Below are 15,546 nucleotides of genomic sequence, written 5' to 3'. Positions count from 1 at the left end.
CCCTAGCACTGGGGCAGGGAGTTAGTGCCTTGATTACTTTCTGCTGCTGACATCCAAACAGGTGGAAAGGGTTGAGATGAGTGAGGCAAGGCATGGTCAGTAAGTGAGAGCTTAAATCAAAGAGCCTTATAAGGAGAGTCACCTGTAGGGTGACCAGATGTCCTGATTTTATAGGGACAGTCCCAATTTTGGGGGGGTTTTCTTATATAGACACCTGTTATCCCTCATCCCTTGTCCTGATTTTTTACATTTGCTATCTGGTCACCCTAGTTACCCAGGAGAAAAAGATTATAGTGAATTAGTCACCAAGAGTCAGGGAGCCTTAAAGAAGGCAACAATTTTTACTCTCCCATTAAGGCTGCATGGGGATTTGAATGCTTGATTTTTAGCTTCAGAAGGGAGAGCTGTTTCCAACACCACCAAGTCATCTCCCAAAGAAGAGTGGTTTGATCTGAGTCCATATTAGCCTTCCTCCCGCTCCCTCATTTTAAACCCATTTGATTGTTCCTGGACAACAGCTCTCTTGACAGATCTCCCCCTGTGCATAAGGGTGATATCGATGTGATTCTCACAGTTCACAAGGAATTCAAAGGTATTTTTTTCTTGGTGTTTTTTGTTTTCTGGTTGCTTCTCTATTTCTTTTCCTCCTTCCTTTCCTATTGCTTTCTATTCATCCCCTTCCTCTTGCCATTCCTTAAAGGTGTGGTTGAAAGGAAAAACAATAGAGCTCGTAGACACTTGAAAACTTCATGATTCATTTAAAAAATAAGTCTTGAAGGTTTCCTTAAAAAAAGAAGCAGGTTTTGTCTGTCTGTGTTGGGGGGGTTTAACATTAGAAATTGAGGTTTGTAGGCTCTTGAGGGACAGGGACTGTGTGTGTTTGGTTTTTGTTCAGTGTTGGTACAACACCTAGCATAATGGAGTCCTGGTCCATAACTCGGACTCCTACAGTATGTCTACACAGTGATCCTTCCAGTCAAGGTCAACAGACTCAGACTCACGCTAGTGCTCTAAAAATAGCTGTGTAGGCAGCCCTTTGAAGTTGAGATTTTTCTTTTCAGGTCTGGTTGAAAAATGAAAAATATATTTTAAAAAAAATTTTGATGAAAATTTCCATTTTCAGAAAGTGTTATGGTTCAGTGAAAACAGTTTGTTTGCAGGAAAAACTGATCGATTTTTTTTTTTATTTATTTATTTTTTTTTAAAAGTCATGCTTCCGGGAAGTATAGACAGCTTGCTTCTAGCTGTTCCCTGCTATGGGCTAGTTCTCCGCTGCACATAGCTTTCCAGAAGGAGAGCTTCGCACACCCAGGAACTTCTTGATCAGGAGGGAAAAAAAGGACGGATTTTCCAACTAGCATAGTGTGTCCTCCTCTGTCCCCTGGCTCCTTCTTCACTGAATATTTCTATTACCCTCGTTTTCAGTTCCCACCCCCACTGTTCTGTCTTTCCTTCAGCACTGAATACCTCCCCTCCCCTATCCCTTTTGCAATCTCCTGCTGCTCATCAGGGTGTGCAGTGTTTCTGCTGCTGCTCCAGCTGGGTTGGGTAATGGAAGACATGACTAAAGGAATGAGCTTGTAAGAGAGGACCAGTGGCCTGGGAAAGGGAGACTTTCCTAAGGAGGTGGCTTGAGGTGGCAGAAGACAGATCTTGGAGGTGGGAGAAGGAAGAAGCTCCCTAGGGAGGTAGAGGGAAAGATGTAGAGAGAGGGTGGCGGAGGAGGAGGAGGAGGGAGGTGGTTGCATCTGGCAAAGAAAACACAAAGGAAGAAGACTGGTGGAAGGGGGCTGTAAAAGGGAAGAGCAGGAATGTTGAGTATTAATTAGTTAATGTTTGCTGAGTGCTCTTGAGGATGAAATGGCATGTGTGTATATGCTAACCTGCCAAGAAATAATCATTAGTATCTTGTTGCCCAAGATCATACATCACTACTCAGGGCTGTCTTGTCAATAGCTGTGACAAACTGCAACATGACATGAAAACTAAGCAGAAATTAAAGCACTGATCATTCTCTTCTCTCCTCCTCCCATGCCAGGGGGTAGATGCTATAGAAAATGAGTCTAAACTTGCTCAATTCCTCCTGCAAGAAGAGAGGGTTTCCTTTCTGCAAAAGGGCATTGAGTTCTTGGCCCTAAAGTCACACTGTTCTGGGATATCACTCTGGAGGACAGCCCCCCACAACTGATGTTAGTTGAGCTCGTCCCTTTCATCCCCCCTTCAGGAGGGTGGTAGGTAGGGTTGCCAACTTTCTAATGGCAGAAAACCAGCCCCTTTGCCCTGCCCCTTCCCCAAGCCCTCTCCATCTCTCACTCCCCTCCCCCCCGCACCCGCTCATGTTCACCAGGCTGGGACAGGGGGATGGGATGTGGGAAAGGGATGAGGGCTGTGATTGGGGGTGCAGGCTCAGGGGTGCTGGCTCTAGGTTGGGACCTGGGATGAGGGTTTGGGGTGTAGGGAGAGGGCTCTGGGGTGGGGTTGTGGCTGAAGGGTTTGGAGTGTGGGAGGGGGCTCTGGGCTGGGGCAGGGGGTTGGAGTACAGGCTCTGGGCTGGGGGGGTGGATCCGGAAATGAGGGGTTTAGGGTTCAGGAGTGGGCTCTGGGCTGGGGTCAAGAGGTTCACAGTGTGGGAGGGTGTTCAGGGTTGATGCAAGAGATTGGGATTTAAATTAAAAATTTTTTTTTAAATAATTGGAGATATACCCATCTCCTAGAACTGGAAGGGACCCTTGAAAGGTCATCAAGTCCAGCCCCCTGCCTTCACTAGCAGGACCAAGTACTGATTTTTGCCCTAGATCCCTAAGTGGTCTCCTCAAGGATTGAACTCACAACCCTGGGTTTAGCAGGCTAATGCTCAAACCACTGAGCTATCCCTCCCCCCCTGTAGAAGAGGGTGAGAGCTCTGGCTGGGGGTGCAGGCTCTAGGTTGGGACCTGGGATGAGGGGTTTGGGGTGCAGGAGAGGGTGCTAGGCTGGGCCAAGGGGGTTGGGATCTGGGCTCTGGGCTGTGCTGACCTCAGGTGGCCCCTTCGTTTCCCAGGGACAGAGGAAATCTGAATGGCTCCTAGGCAGAGGGGTGGCCAGAGGGTTCCGTGCATTGCCAAGGGGCTCTGTGCATTGCCCCTGCCCACAGGCAACCCTCCCACCCACAGTTCCCATTGGTTGTGGTTCCCGGCCAATGGAAGCTGAAGAGGTGGTGCTCAAGGCGGCACCTGCGGGCAGGTGCAACACATGGAGCCCCACTGGTCACCCCTCTGCCTAGGCACTGGACGGACATGCTGGCTACTTCCTGGGTGCTGTGAAGAGCTGGGCATATAGCCTGCCTGCCTCACTGCAGCCAACCAGACTTTTAGCAGCCTGGTCAGCTGTGCCGATCAGAGCTGCCAGGTCCCTTTTCAACCGGTGTTCTAGTTGAAAACTGGATGCCTGACAATCCTAGGTAGGAGGCAGGAAATGCAGGAGTTAGTGTTGCAATAAACAGCATTTACTCGTGCAGCAAATTCCACAGTTTTGGAGGGAGATGACAATGCAAAACAGCAATTGCTGGTTCTCTCTGCCAGCCGCATCCTCTTTATGACTCCCTCACATGAAATTTCAGTGTCTCCACCCTATGCAGTGTATTCCTCTGGGCTCCATGAAATCTGGGGTTGGGAGAGGGTTATGCTGCATGAGTTTCTTCCCATTCTGCTCCCTAGCCACATACATTTGGTGTCACAAGTTGGACTGGCCCTTTAAGTGGAGTTGGGCTCAGACTCACCTCCTCCTAGTTATCAGTCTCACAGGTGATGGATGGATTTGGACTTGGTTGGATCAGGTGACCTGGCATCACAAGATGATAATGCAGTGTGTGACATATGGCTAGAAAGGGTTAAATATCCTGCAAAATAAATAACCCTCAAAAGACATGTGGAGGGATAATGTTTGTGGTTTTGTGTATTTACATATCTATGAGTAGGGTCGACAATGTAATCAACAATCCCTGTCTATACCGTATTCTGATAATTCAGAGGTCAAAAGAACATCCTATCATTTAAATAAATTGTAAACATGGCATATCCTGGGACTGACATAGCTACAACACTACAAACATTCCCTTGCTCTTCTGCTGTATGGGTTCCAAGGTAGTGCTCCTAATTGGGAGACTTGAAAGTTCAGTAACATAATTAGCTACATGAATCAATGCAGAGGAGTGTGATAATGTCACACAAGTTCACAGCCACTTAATTGTTAATGAGGTGAACAAGGCACCATAATACATAATATATTTCTGGAAAACTCTGGCATCTTCCCCCCTCCAGAAGCTCTCCCTCCAGAGCCATCAGTGTTACTCACTGCAATGGTTACTCAAAGCATCTTGAGAACAAATCAGGTATTTGAGCCAAGGTCTATGTTTGTAACCTGAGCTCCTTATACCCTTCCACAGTAGCACCACACTTCCTGAGTAGTGGAAGGAAGAAATTTGGTTTTTCCTTAATGATGTTGAAAATTACTATATATTCTCTAAGGGAAATTCTTAAACATGTCAAAGCAAGATATATCCTGGTAGAGACTGTAATGTACCCATCAGTTCTCCTCTGGCTTATACTGGTGACAGTTGGATTCTCTTGGATTACTGCTAAGGGAGGGAAGGTGGCACCATCTCCTTTTCCAGGGAGTGGCTGGAGAAAATCAGCTATGGTGACAGATTTTCCTTTGTGGAAGAGGCAGATATAGTATTTCTATCTTTGATAATTCTTCCATGTGTAAGCGGAGTCAGAATGAGCTCTATCATGACATCTGGTGGTGAGCTGTGGAAAATGACTTCAGGGGCTGATCTCATTTGCATGGGCACCTCCACCCTGCATAGCATGATGGACTGCTTGCCCAAATGGTCACTTTGGCTGCTGTGGCATCCCCAGTCTCTTTGTTATTGGGGCAGGAGTAATAAAGTGTTGTTATCCTGGTTATGTGAATCAAGAACAGTAGAACTGTACTTGGCATTTTATGATGGAGGGACTCGCCCTCAACTAAGTAACACTTGCTAGGCAAGGGACATGGGTTCCACAGACCAGTGAATTGAGAAAGGCTGGAGTAGATATGTGCACTTAGTAGCATGGGGCCCTTCTGAGGGCCCCAAACACCACTTGATTCCTTTTTCTCTCTATAGTGTAATAAGAGAGCTAATTTTGACTCAATTAGGAGTCTTGTTAGATGCTACAGAACTGAAATTAGACCTACTTTGGGCTAGTCATTCTGTGGGCATTGGCACTGAGGCCCTCTACTAACAGCTGAAATCACAGCTGGTGGTGAGGTCCAGCTGGTGGTGAAGACTGCAGCAGAACCCTGCAGAGAGGTATGGCAATTGGCTGTTGACCTGAGCAGCGGGGCATGGAAGATGCTCCCCTCATACCTCCCCCACTTCCACCCAGGTTGGGAGGTAAACTCTGCAGATGAATTTCTGAACTCTGGGGGCTGCTTTGACCAAGGACAGAAACTGGGGGAGGGGTGACTTCTGGGTTCCTGGACTTAAGACCCTGAGGGGAAAAGGACACTCCCAAAATTACTTGGGGATGGGTCTTTTGCTCCTGGTTTGTGTTATGAATCCTGTTTGTGATGTTTCCCCAACATACACTGCAATGTTTCCCTCTTTTATTAAAAGGCTTTTGCTACACTCAGACTCTGTGCTTGCGAGAGGGGAAGTATTGCCTCTTAGAGGCACCCAGGGGGGTGGAATGTAATTGTCCCAGGACACTGGGTGGGGGCTCGAGCTGGTTTTGCATTGTGTTATTGAAACGGAACCCCCTAGATACTGAACCCTGCCCTTGTTGCTGCCAACTCTGATGGGCAGAAGGGTTACACGTGATGCTCCATCTACTGGAGCAAGAACACTAGAAACTGCCCACCTAGGGAAGAGCTCTCTTCGTGCTCCCACATCAGTTTCTCCCATCTGAAGAATTCTGATTTCATCAGTCAATGAAGAAGAAAGTGGGGGAGCTGAGCTGCTTCAAGCACAGGAGGGGATGCAGTGTTTTTGTGTGTGCAGCTTTACTTTAATGCCTGATGAGCAGCTAGGGTTTCCCTACCAGGGGGAACTTACTGGTGTAATGATACCAATATAATTAGGCTGGTAAATTTCCCTGTGGAGACAAAGCTCTAAATTGTTCATCTGAAATCATTGTAACTGGCTTTTGTGAGGGTACTGGCTCAGTACCTCTATCATGTTTGTTGATTTTTACTGATTAAGTGTATCTACTTTCTTGTGTCCATAGACTATACAATCCAAACAGTTAGCTGTAATAATCATTAACTTACCTTAACTATACTCTAACTTCTTAATAGATAGGCTAGGCACAAGAATGCCATTAATTTTAGGTAGATGGAAAGTTTCAAGAGTCTATGATTCAGTTAAGATCATTCAGGACAAAGAAAAGACTGACAAAGATTCTAAACTGGAAGGGTCCATTTAAAAATTAATTTTAACTCCTAACCAATGTATTTACTAGTAAATGAACAGAAAACTCATCCTCTACTTTAAGTGGGAGCTAAAGTTTTGCAGAAGATATGCTGCATCTTTCACACAGAAAGCTTGCTGTGCTGATAAGACTTGGGACTCTGAGGTCTGGTTCTCTCCCTCTCCTTGTATCTTCCTCATGCTCCTCTTTACTTCAGTCCATCAGTTGGATCAGATATTATGCAATGAAAAAACTAGATGTCAGCTGCACGCTGAAGATGATGCTGGCCATTTTTTCTCCTAACTGCTGCATATACAGGTTTAACAGCTGGGATGACAGGGGGAGACTTTTAGAACCCTATTTGAGAGAAATCTTGAGACATTACCTTGTGTGATCTCTCAGAAGAAAGGAATGGAGCCACTTGACTTTACCAGTTTATTCCTGCTAGTATCTGCAAGTAGGTCAACTCAACACCTTGCTGTAATGAGCTTTGGAATTTAAGCTTCACTTCCTGAGAAAAGAGATGTTTTCAGGGTCCTTCATTCTCCCCCTAGACTGCCCTTCCACACTCACTTTTTTAAGCCTTTCCCAATGGAAAACTGTTTTTGAAAACTAAACAAACCCCAAAGTGAGAGTGTTATGTTGTTTGACTTTTAAAATCTCCCCCTTTTCTGTTGGAAAGAAGTATTAACAAAAAAAGAAGGGGGTGGGTTGAAAGAAGGATGACAGAAGGCTGAAAACCTTACCACTCCCCCCCCCCTCCCCGTTTTGCTTTTGACTTAAATGAGGCCACGAGTTGACCTTAGCTGAGTATTTTGTGTTTACCCTTTCTCTCTGGGGTTTTGAACCTTTCTTCCTATTTTTCCAACTGGTTGGGGACAGGGCAAAAATAAATATTAAACAACCAACAATAATCAAATGAAGGGAAGATGAGAATTTAGTTTTCAAAACTGTTTGAACATACTGAGAAACTTCTCTATTTGGTCTGCAATTTTTCACTTAGAAATCATTTCAGAAAACAAAACAGTTTGTCATACTTTCCCCCATAAACATTTAATTTTCAACTAAACCACTTCTTTTTTTAATTGAAAAAAGACTTTGACCATTCCTAGTGGTCTTAATTATGGGCTGAACAGAAAGCACCTGAGACTCTCATGTGTCACTACAGCCATGTGATCTCCAATGAATGCAAAAGACTTGTCTTTCTCAATCATCTTGAATTTACCTAAGACATTGATTCGGTCTGGCCATCTCTACTCTTGTAGAGAAGAACTTGATCAGGTCAGGGAGGGATCCTGTGGTATTTTGGAATGACCTATATACCTATATCTGCTCTATTTTATTCCTGTATCCTGTATTTATAACCTGTATTGTCCTGGATGGACAAACTAGTTAAAATATTATCTTGCAACTATGAGTGAGTCCACTAGTTTCCTTTCCAAACTGTGCTAAGAGATTTGGATTATCGCTTGACCTGTGCAAGCTAAATGAAGCAAAAACTCAAGTAAAAGAGATCAATACTTGCTGTTGGTGAAGCATTTAATGAACTAAATGGGGTCACAGCACTCTTACTCTTAAAACTTAGTTTGATGGTAGCAACAACAAAAATTAACCTTGAACCGGAATCTAGAACGCTCCCCTGCATTACAAGGCTGTATTGCTATAAAAGTTTAGTGTGTGATATCAGGTCCTGATTCAGCATTTCTAATGATAAATAGTTTTTGGAGCATCAATTACATTTTCTAATGATTTTTAGAAAAGGCCTGTTTTTTTTTCTATCGGTATTGCTATTTTGGTTAGGGCTGTGTTGTGTGATGTAGTTAGACCAGTACAAACTCCTAGTGTGGACACAGATTATATCAATATAAAGGTGCCTTAGACTGGTATAGGTTATTCCCTTCCTTTATATTGGTATAACTGCGTCCTCACTAGTGGTTATACTACTTTAACTAGACCAGTTGTATACCAGTACAACTTTTCAGTGTAGACAAGTCTTGAGATGTGAAAGTTTAGAAATTCTCATAATATAAAGGCTAAACTTAAAAATAGGCTTAGTTTGAAATGGACAAAATTTTCTTGGGGGGGATATACTTTCTTCTAAAGCCATTAGCTGTAGTCAAAACAGTTGAAGTCATCAAACCAATTCAAATTATAGGTGATGAGAAAATGCAGAAGTTTATTTCTTGGGCCTTGCTAATTAATTTACAAGATCAGACAGTTCTGAGGGCTGGCTGCCTAGCACAATTGTGTCAGTGTTGTTATAATGAGACAGTCTTGTTATGATCATATGTGCTTTTTTTTGCAAGCAGAGGACTTGCTATGATGGATTTGGAGGTGCTGTGTAATTTATAAATACTGTGTGTTGACCTGATTATTGGGATGTTTTCTGTATGGCTGTCTCGATGTAGTTTAATAGTAGGCTGTTAAGAAAAATGAGTGGGAAGGAAACAGAATGGCTCAAGTTAAGTTGCTTCTCAGCAAACACTTGGGGGCTGTTAAGAGAAAAGGCTCATTGAAAGCTGAGATCAAAAGGCCTATAGCAGTTTCAAAAGGGACTCTGTCGAAGGTGTGTGTGTATGTGTGCGTGCGTGCAGTTTGGGGTACATGATACCCCACTGCAGGTATCTGAGGAAGTTTGGCCTCACTATGTACTAGGGGAATAGACATGTGTTCACTGTTTTTAAACTCCCTTTTTCTAAATGCTTTATACCTGTTGTTAAAATAAATAATACTCACATTTAAAAACCATACTTGGGTTTGGTCACTATGTTCACTACTATGTTCCTGAAGGGAAGAACTCTAGATACAAGAGCTCATTTACACTTACTGGGTGAACTTGGGCTCTAGGCTGCAGTGGCCATGTATGAGTGGGAGACCCGCAGACTCACACTTACCACACTTTGTTAATGACTGGGTCCCACAAACATAGCTGGTGGACTATTTGTAGGAACTCAGAAAGCATCAGCTGTAGCTAAGGGGTACAAGTGTTCTGTTGCTCAGGAAGTAGTGTCAGAAGATTTGGCCAAACGTTTACTTTTCTGATTTCCATCCCACTATTCCTAGTAATATCTCCTTGCAAAACATTCAACATGCTAAACCATTCTTGATATGCGGCCTCTGTATGCTGCCCAAAACTTGGCTTTCCCCCCCTTTTTGTGCCCTATTGCATGGTATATCATTTGCTGTCTGTTTTCATCTTTATGCTTTAGATAGGCGCTGGCCATGCAATAGGGCACAAAAGTGGGGGGGTGGAGGGAAGGCAAGTTTTGGGCTACACACAGAGGCAGCGTATCAATATTTATCATTTGTTTTTTTTCCAGAATTTTCTTCCCTCTGTTTTTGAGCAAGGGCTGGAAATCAGACATCTAAAAATGTGCCCTGCAGGTCCAGACTGGACATAGGCTACAAAGCGAATGCATATGGACTTGCTGCAAATAATGAGATAAAAATGTGATCATTGTAACGTAGAGCACACTAGAGTTCCAAAGGCCATCATGGCATTATTGAAGGAAAGCAAAAATGACTCACAATAGAGACTCAGCCTGGTCTACACTACAGAGTTAGGTTGACATAAGGCAGCCTACACTGACCTGACTGTGTAAGTGTTTTCTCTAGAATGCAACTCCCACCGATGTAACTTGCTCACTACACTGACTTAATAACTCCACCTCCACAAGAGGCATAGTGCTTAAGTTGATGTAGCTTGGTCACCGTAGTGTCAGTGCAGACATTGCATTGCTTACATCGACTGCTGCCTTTCAGAAGCCATCCCACAATACCCCACACTGACAGGTAAATCCGTGCAAGCGCTCCTGGTGAGGACGTGCACCACTGACACAAGAAGCATAGTGTAGACAAGCAAAAGCAGTTCAATTACTGTGGTGGCTGTAAGTGGATGTAACTTAGGTCAACTTAATTTTGTAGTGTAGACGTGCCCTTAGCTAACAAATAATAGGAATGTCAAATAATGTAACTTTTGTCTCAAGTAATGATTAAAATAGCTTGCTCATCAGTGATTATGGATGATTGTTCATAAAAGCCACATTATCCTCAATCAAGTTGAGTGGCTATTATGAGACTTGTGGTAGTCCTCCTCATGGAGACATTAACACAAATCTCTGGGCTGAGTATAATAATTGGAGGGAAAATAATAGAAATTGCTAATAATTCTATTGTAAAGGGCCACTTTATTTCATAAGACCTGTAGGAAGTTGGAACTTTGCATCTTGTGATTATAAACTATGCAACAATTTACAACCCTTAAATCCTAATGTTAAATCCTACAAAAATGAGGTTTGCTTTACGAAAACCTGCATTCTAACAGATCCCCTCTTTAGCACTTGTCTGTGATGTAGTCGTCATGATTCCCTTTGCTAAAAGGGGAGAAAAATGAGGGACTTGAACACAGAAGCTTTGATCTTATTGAACAGAAGATTGAAGTGAAAGACAAGTTGTTTCTTTACACTTCAGGAAGGTCTGAAAGCTAAAATTGTGACATCAATTGACTGTAGTTACTGTAACAATTAATTTGTCATGATGAAAAGACTGCAGGAAGAGGGTGGATCAGATCATCCACCCCCACAGAATATCTGCATGTGCAGGTGGCACTTTTAAAGCATACAAGCTGCCAAGGGTACACTGTTAGCTTTACCCGTATGTGACAGATAGTTGCCTCCTGTCCTTTTACCCGCTTCACCTCCTCTCCACACCTTTTGCCCAAGCCCCACTTAATAAAGATCAGTACCATGTTCTTTAAACACATACCAGTAAACTTTGCAAAGACCCCCTGTGATACATGTCATTAGTGCCCAGGTTCTGTTGCTTTTTGCCTACTATTTGATCCGGCTTAGTCTGCCATGCTGTTTGTGTTTATACAATGTAATAAGACATCTGCTGCCCAGCAGAACTCATCTGTGTGTCGGTGGAGCTTTGCAGTTGACTGCTGTCCTATTTATATTAATTGAACACGCCGTATTCTGCATACATCGCTGATTACCCTAATTTATTTCAGCTCCTAAAGACCCAAGGATTTTTTCTGGTTCCCTTACAGCATTGTTTTATTCATTTGGCTCCAATTAGCCTCACCTAACAAAAATACATCATACTGAACCCTCTTGTTAGCCATTGCTGTTCCTAATGACATAATTTGTGAGTTTTGAGCTCTTTAAAGTAAAGACATTAGGAATTAAGTTACAGTCTCTTCAGTGGTATTGAGAAATATTAATTGGAGGCATCTGGGGTCCTTCCTTTAAAGATGATTTGTGATTTTTACTTAGCTCTCTGATTATGTCAATGTTTATTAATTATCAACACCATATGTCAGTCCTTTGTGAGAAACAGATCATACCTCTGCCCAGCTGGGGAAGGAAATGCTTCAACATTAGCACTGTCTTGGTATATTTTTAGAACATCATTCAACACAGGGGAGTTGCTATGGGAAAAGTTGCAACGTACTTTAAAAGCCAGGTGGTATTTTTTCCCCCGACTACTCAGGTGAGGTCAACTTTAATGACAAACAGATTCCAGAGACTGTGTATGTAACTACACTTCTCTAGTATGGTGCTTTCAAAAGCCCTCAATGTTGGCCTAACTTTGCTTCTCCTGTAATATGTGCATTTACTTCAATGGGAGCAACATCAGGTCACCACTGAGGGCTTTTCAAAATCTCTTCCCTAGTGTGGTTGTGTGTGTGTTCTGAGTTTTGAAGGCAGCTTTGAAGGAGATTGAGTTTAGGTGTTTGTGAAGGGGTGATCTTCTCTCCCTCCCCCATCTCCCAAGGCAATTTAAAAAACAAAAGCTACTTGACAGTATAATTTATCCCTATAGTAGACTGCAGGAAGATAAAAAAATCATACAGATTCCACAGACATGTAATACATGTTACCGAAAGGGGAATATCTCCCCTATTCCTATTCTTGTTTAGGTGCTGGCACTGTACAACCTTCACAGTCCAGTAGGGTATAAATTTTGCCACCCAGCTCCTTCATTATATACTATCTTTTCTTCTCTGACATGAAGGGAGTTCTGCAATCTCTTCAAGTCTTTGTGTCCTCTGATGCTCTGGGTTCTCCTGACCATCTGCAAGTATTTCATAATTTCGTCAGTCTCCGAGACAGTGAGCATGAATGACATCTCCAGCTCTCTAAATATCAAATGCCATAAAAGCTTTGTTTGCATGTTAATTGATTACTTATTCTTAATTCTTCAATTTTATGGCAATGATTCTAAGACTGCACCACAATATGAGGACGTAACACCTCTCTTTGCGTTGTTGTAGAGGTGGTCATCTTGGCATATGCTGAGCATTGTGAAATTGGAGCGTGCTGGGGGATGAGAGAACATAAGAAAGAGCATTGACTTCTGTCAAAGTGTAGAGTCTAATGAAGCAGGGGGAGTAAATGCTGTGCATTGAAATGGATGCTCCCATGTTGGAGAGTGTGGAAATATCCTTTCAGCTTCTGCACACGGACTGAATGGTGGGCAATTGGGGAAGAGAGGACGGAAGTGCTAGTGAACTTGGAGGGAATGGGGAGATCGGAGAAAGGGGTGTTTCTCCATGGTACTCTTAGAAGCTGTGCAGGATGGAAAAGCTGCTTCTCTGTGGAGAAGTGTGCAGAAGTGGAATTACCTTAGGGGATGATATGGCATCACTAAACAAACAGGGCGCATATGGGGGGGTTGGGTGGGGAAATTGTAAATTGTGTTGGGATTTGTGTTAATGCACAATTGCACTATATGTAGGGCCCTAAGTATAAGGCTGCCTGTCAAAGGTTGGGTGGATCAGTTCTTCTCCATTAGTCCCTTCACTTCCTTAAACACTGGTTGCTTCCAGTGTGAAGAAGGGTGAAATTCCCCTGGCATGAAGTTTCTTTGCCCCCCATAAAGCTAGAAAAGAAGGAAGGCCCCTTCATTATAAAGGTATTAACACTCCTAGCATGTGAACCTGCTTAGAGTGAAAGTGAATGGCAAGGCAATTGAGGACTTGCACTGTTTCCCTTTTGCAGAGTTCACCATGCAGGCAGGCTCCACTGCACTTAAAAAGCAAGGCAAGCTAGGCTTGGCCCAGAGGGTTACAGCATCCTCATAAAAGGCAGGCAAAGATTGGGAGGGAAAATGGAGGCACAGAGAGGTTTGGCCCAGCATCACGTGGCAGAGCTGGGACTAGGTCCCAGGTCTTGTGAGACCCAGCTCAGTGCCCTGCCCACTAGACCACACTGACCCATTCAGTTTTGGATTTGACATAGGATCAGTAAGGTTCCTGGAGCCTCGATTTCATGCCTCTCTCGTGTTGTTCCCATGCTGCTTATGATTCTGAACCCCTGTTGTTTCATTTGTGATTTCTAAGGCACCCCAAAGTGCTTTGTTCATGTCAAAACTTAGCAGCAAAAAAGAACCAGTTAAACTCTTTTCTATACACTCCTCCAAAAGCACGTGAAAGGGTTTGTTTGTTGGATTTGATATATTTCCTATTCTTTATTTTCAGCCTGATGGCTGAAGCATCAGGGAGACAAGCTGCAGAGCTAGCTATGAAAGTTGCTTTACTTAAAAGACCAGCCTCTTCTCTTTTTCATTTTCTTACATTGGTAGTGCTGCTTTCACATTAACCCCCTGAGCACTGCTGTACATACTGTGTGATATGGTGTGGAGTACAAGGTATGACTGAATCACTTGCATTCTAATTAACTGACACTTTAGAATGAAGACACAGCATTAGCCTATTCCATTGTTGCAGAACACAGTAGCAAAAGGACTAACCAAGAGTAAGTCTACACTACTCGCCAGATCGGTGGGTAGCGATCGATCGGGGATCGATTTATCGCGTGCAGTGTAGACACGATTAATCGATCCCCGATCACTCTCCCGTTGACTGCTGAACTCCAGCAGTGCGAGAGGCGGAAGCAAAGTCGACGGGGGAGCTGCGACCATCGATCCAGCGCCGCAAGGATGCAAAGTAAGTAATTTTTAATTCAATCTAAGATACGTTGATTTCAGCTACGGTGTTCTTGTAGCTGAAGTTGCATATCTTAGATTGATTTCTCCAACCCCCGCCACCCCAGTGTAGATAGACCAGGCCTAAGTCTTTGTGTAATGGGCACAGTGGTACATACATCTGGAGAAGGGGTGTTATGAAAACTAATTTGACTGGTAAGTGTTGTGGGTACCCGACATGACAACAAAAGCCAGCCAATTGTGATGACAATAAAGCGCATTATATTTTGGAAGACAGGTATTCCAGATACTTCTGCCACTGGAGAAGCACAAGTCACTTGACCTGTTCATAACTTGAAATGCCCACAGGACATATGATATATCCATATACTTACTGTAATTATTAGGGCTGGGTGAAAAATTTATAACCAAATGTTTTCCATCGGAAAACAGGGCTTCTTTGAAACTGAAGTATTCTGCAGTAAAAGAGAAGACTATAGGCAGAATTTTCCATTGGGGAAAAATATATATATTTCCAAACTGCCACTTGTCTCTCCATCTGCCTGTATTGTCATGGTGCCTCATGGAAGCTGTACTTTCCTGTCACATGAGGCACTGTGGTGGATCAGCCTCATGAGACATTGTGATGCATGATGTGAGGCACTGTCCTGCTGAAGAGAATGAGGATCTGGGGGACTTGAAACTGCAACTCCTGTGTGGCACTACAGGAGCTCAGGTTGACCCAGATAATCAGAACACTTGGACACTTCTGAAATGAAACTTTTCAGAACTTTTAATTCCACTAAAGTTTGGATATTTTGATTGAATCCTGATTCAGGATGAAACAATAAAACCCAGAATTTCTCAGGAAATGGGAATTTGATTTTTTTTGGTCCACTCTAGTAGTGATTAATCTTATTCCTCATATGAACATAGGTGGCTTCTGAAAATTTCCAAAATAGATGGTACTGAAAGCCATTGGTATTCATATAATATTAATTACCTTTTAATGAGCAACAAGAATAAACAGAAGTTTCAGAGAGAAACCCTATAATGCGATATTATATTAACAATATTGTACAAGGAAAACTCAATTTTCTCTTCTGTTTTAGGATTTCAGTAGTTTGTTGGAGCTACATCCCTGAGTTAGTTATTTAATTTTTATCATATCAATGTATATAACTCT

At 43.1% G+C, this 15,546-nt stretch overlaps 1 protein-coding gene across 1 annotated transcript in view; it reads left to right on the top strand.

Moving 5' to 3' along the window:
* Positions 1 to 254: 254 nt before the first annotated feature.
* EPHA3 (EPH receptor A3) overlaps positions 255 to 15,546 on the top strand; it is a 773,721-nt gene continuing 758,429 nt past the window's right edge. The window contains exon 1 of the mRNA XM_039481726.1: positions 255 to 592. The gene's annotated coding sequence lies outside the window, so the exon portion shown is untranslated. The remainder of the gene's footprint in view (positions 593 to 15,546) is intronic.

This window comes from Mauremys reevesii, linkage group 1, assembly GCF_016161935.1.
Source record: "Mauremys reevesii isolate NIE-2019 linkage group 1, ASM1616193v1, whole genome shotgun sequence".
Lineage (NCBI taxonomy): Eukaryota > Metazoa > Chordata > Testudines > Geoemydidae > Mauremys > Mauremys reevesii.
This window is presented reverse-complemented; position numbering and strand designations above follow the sequence as displayed.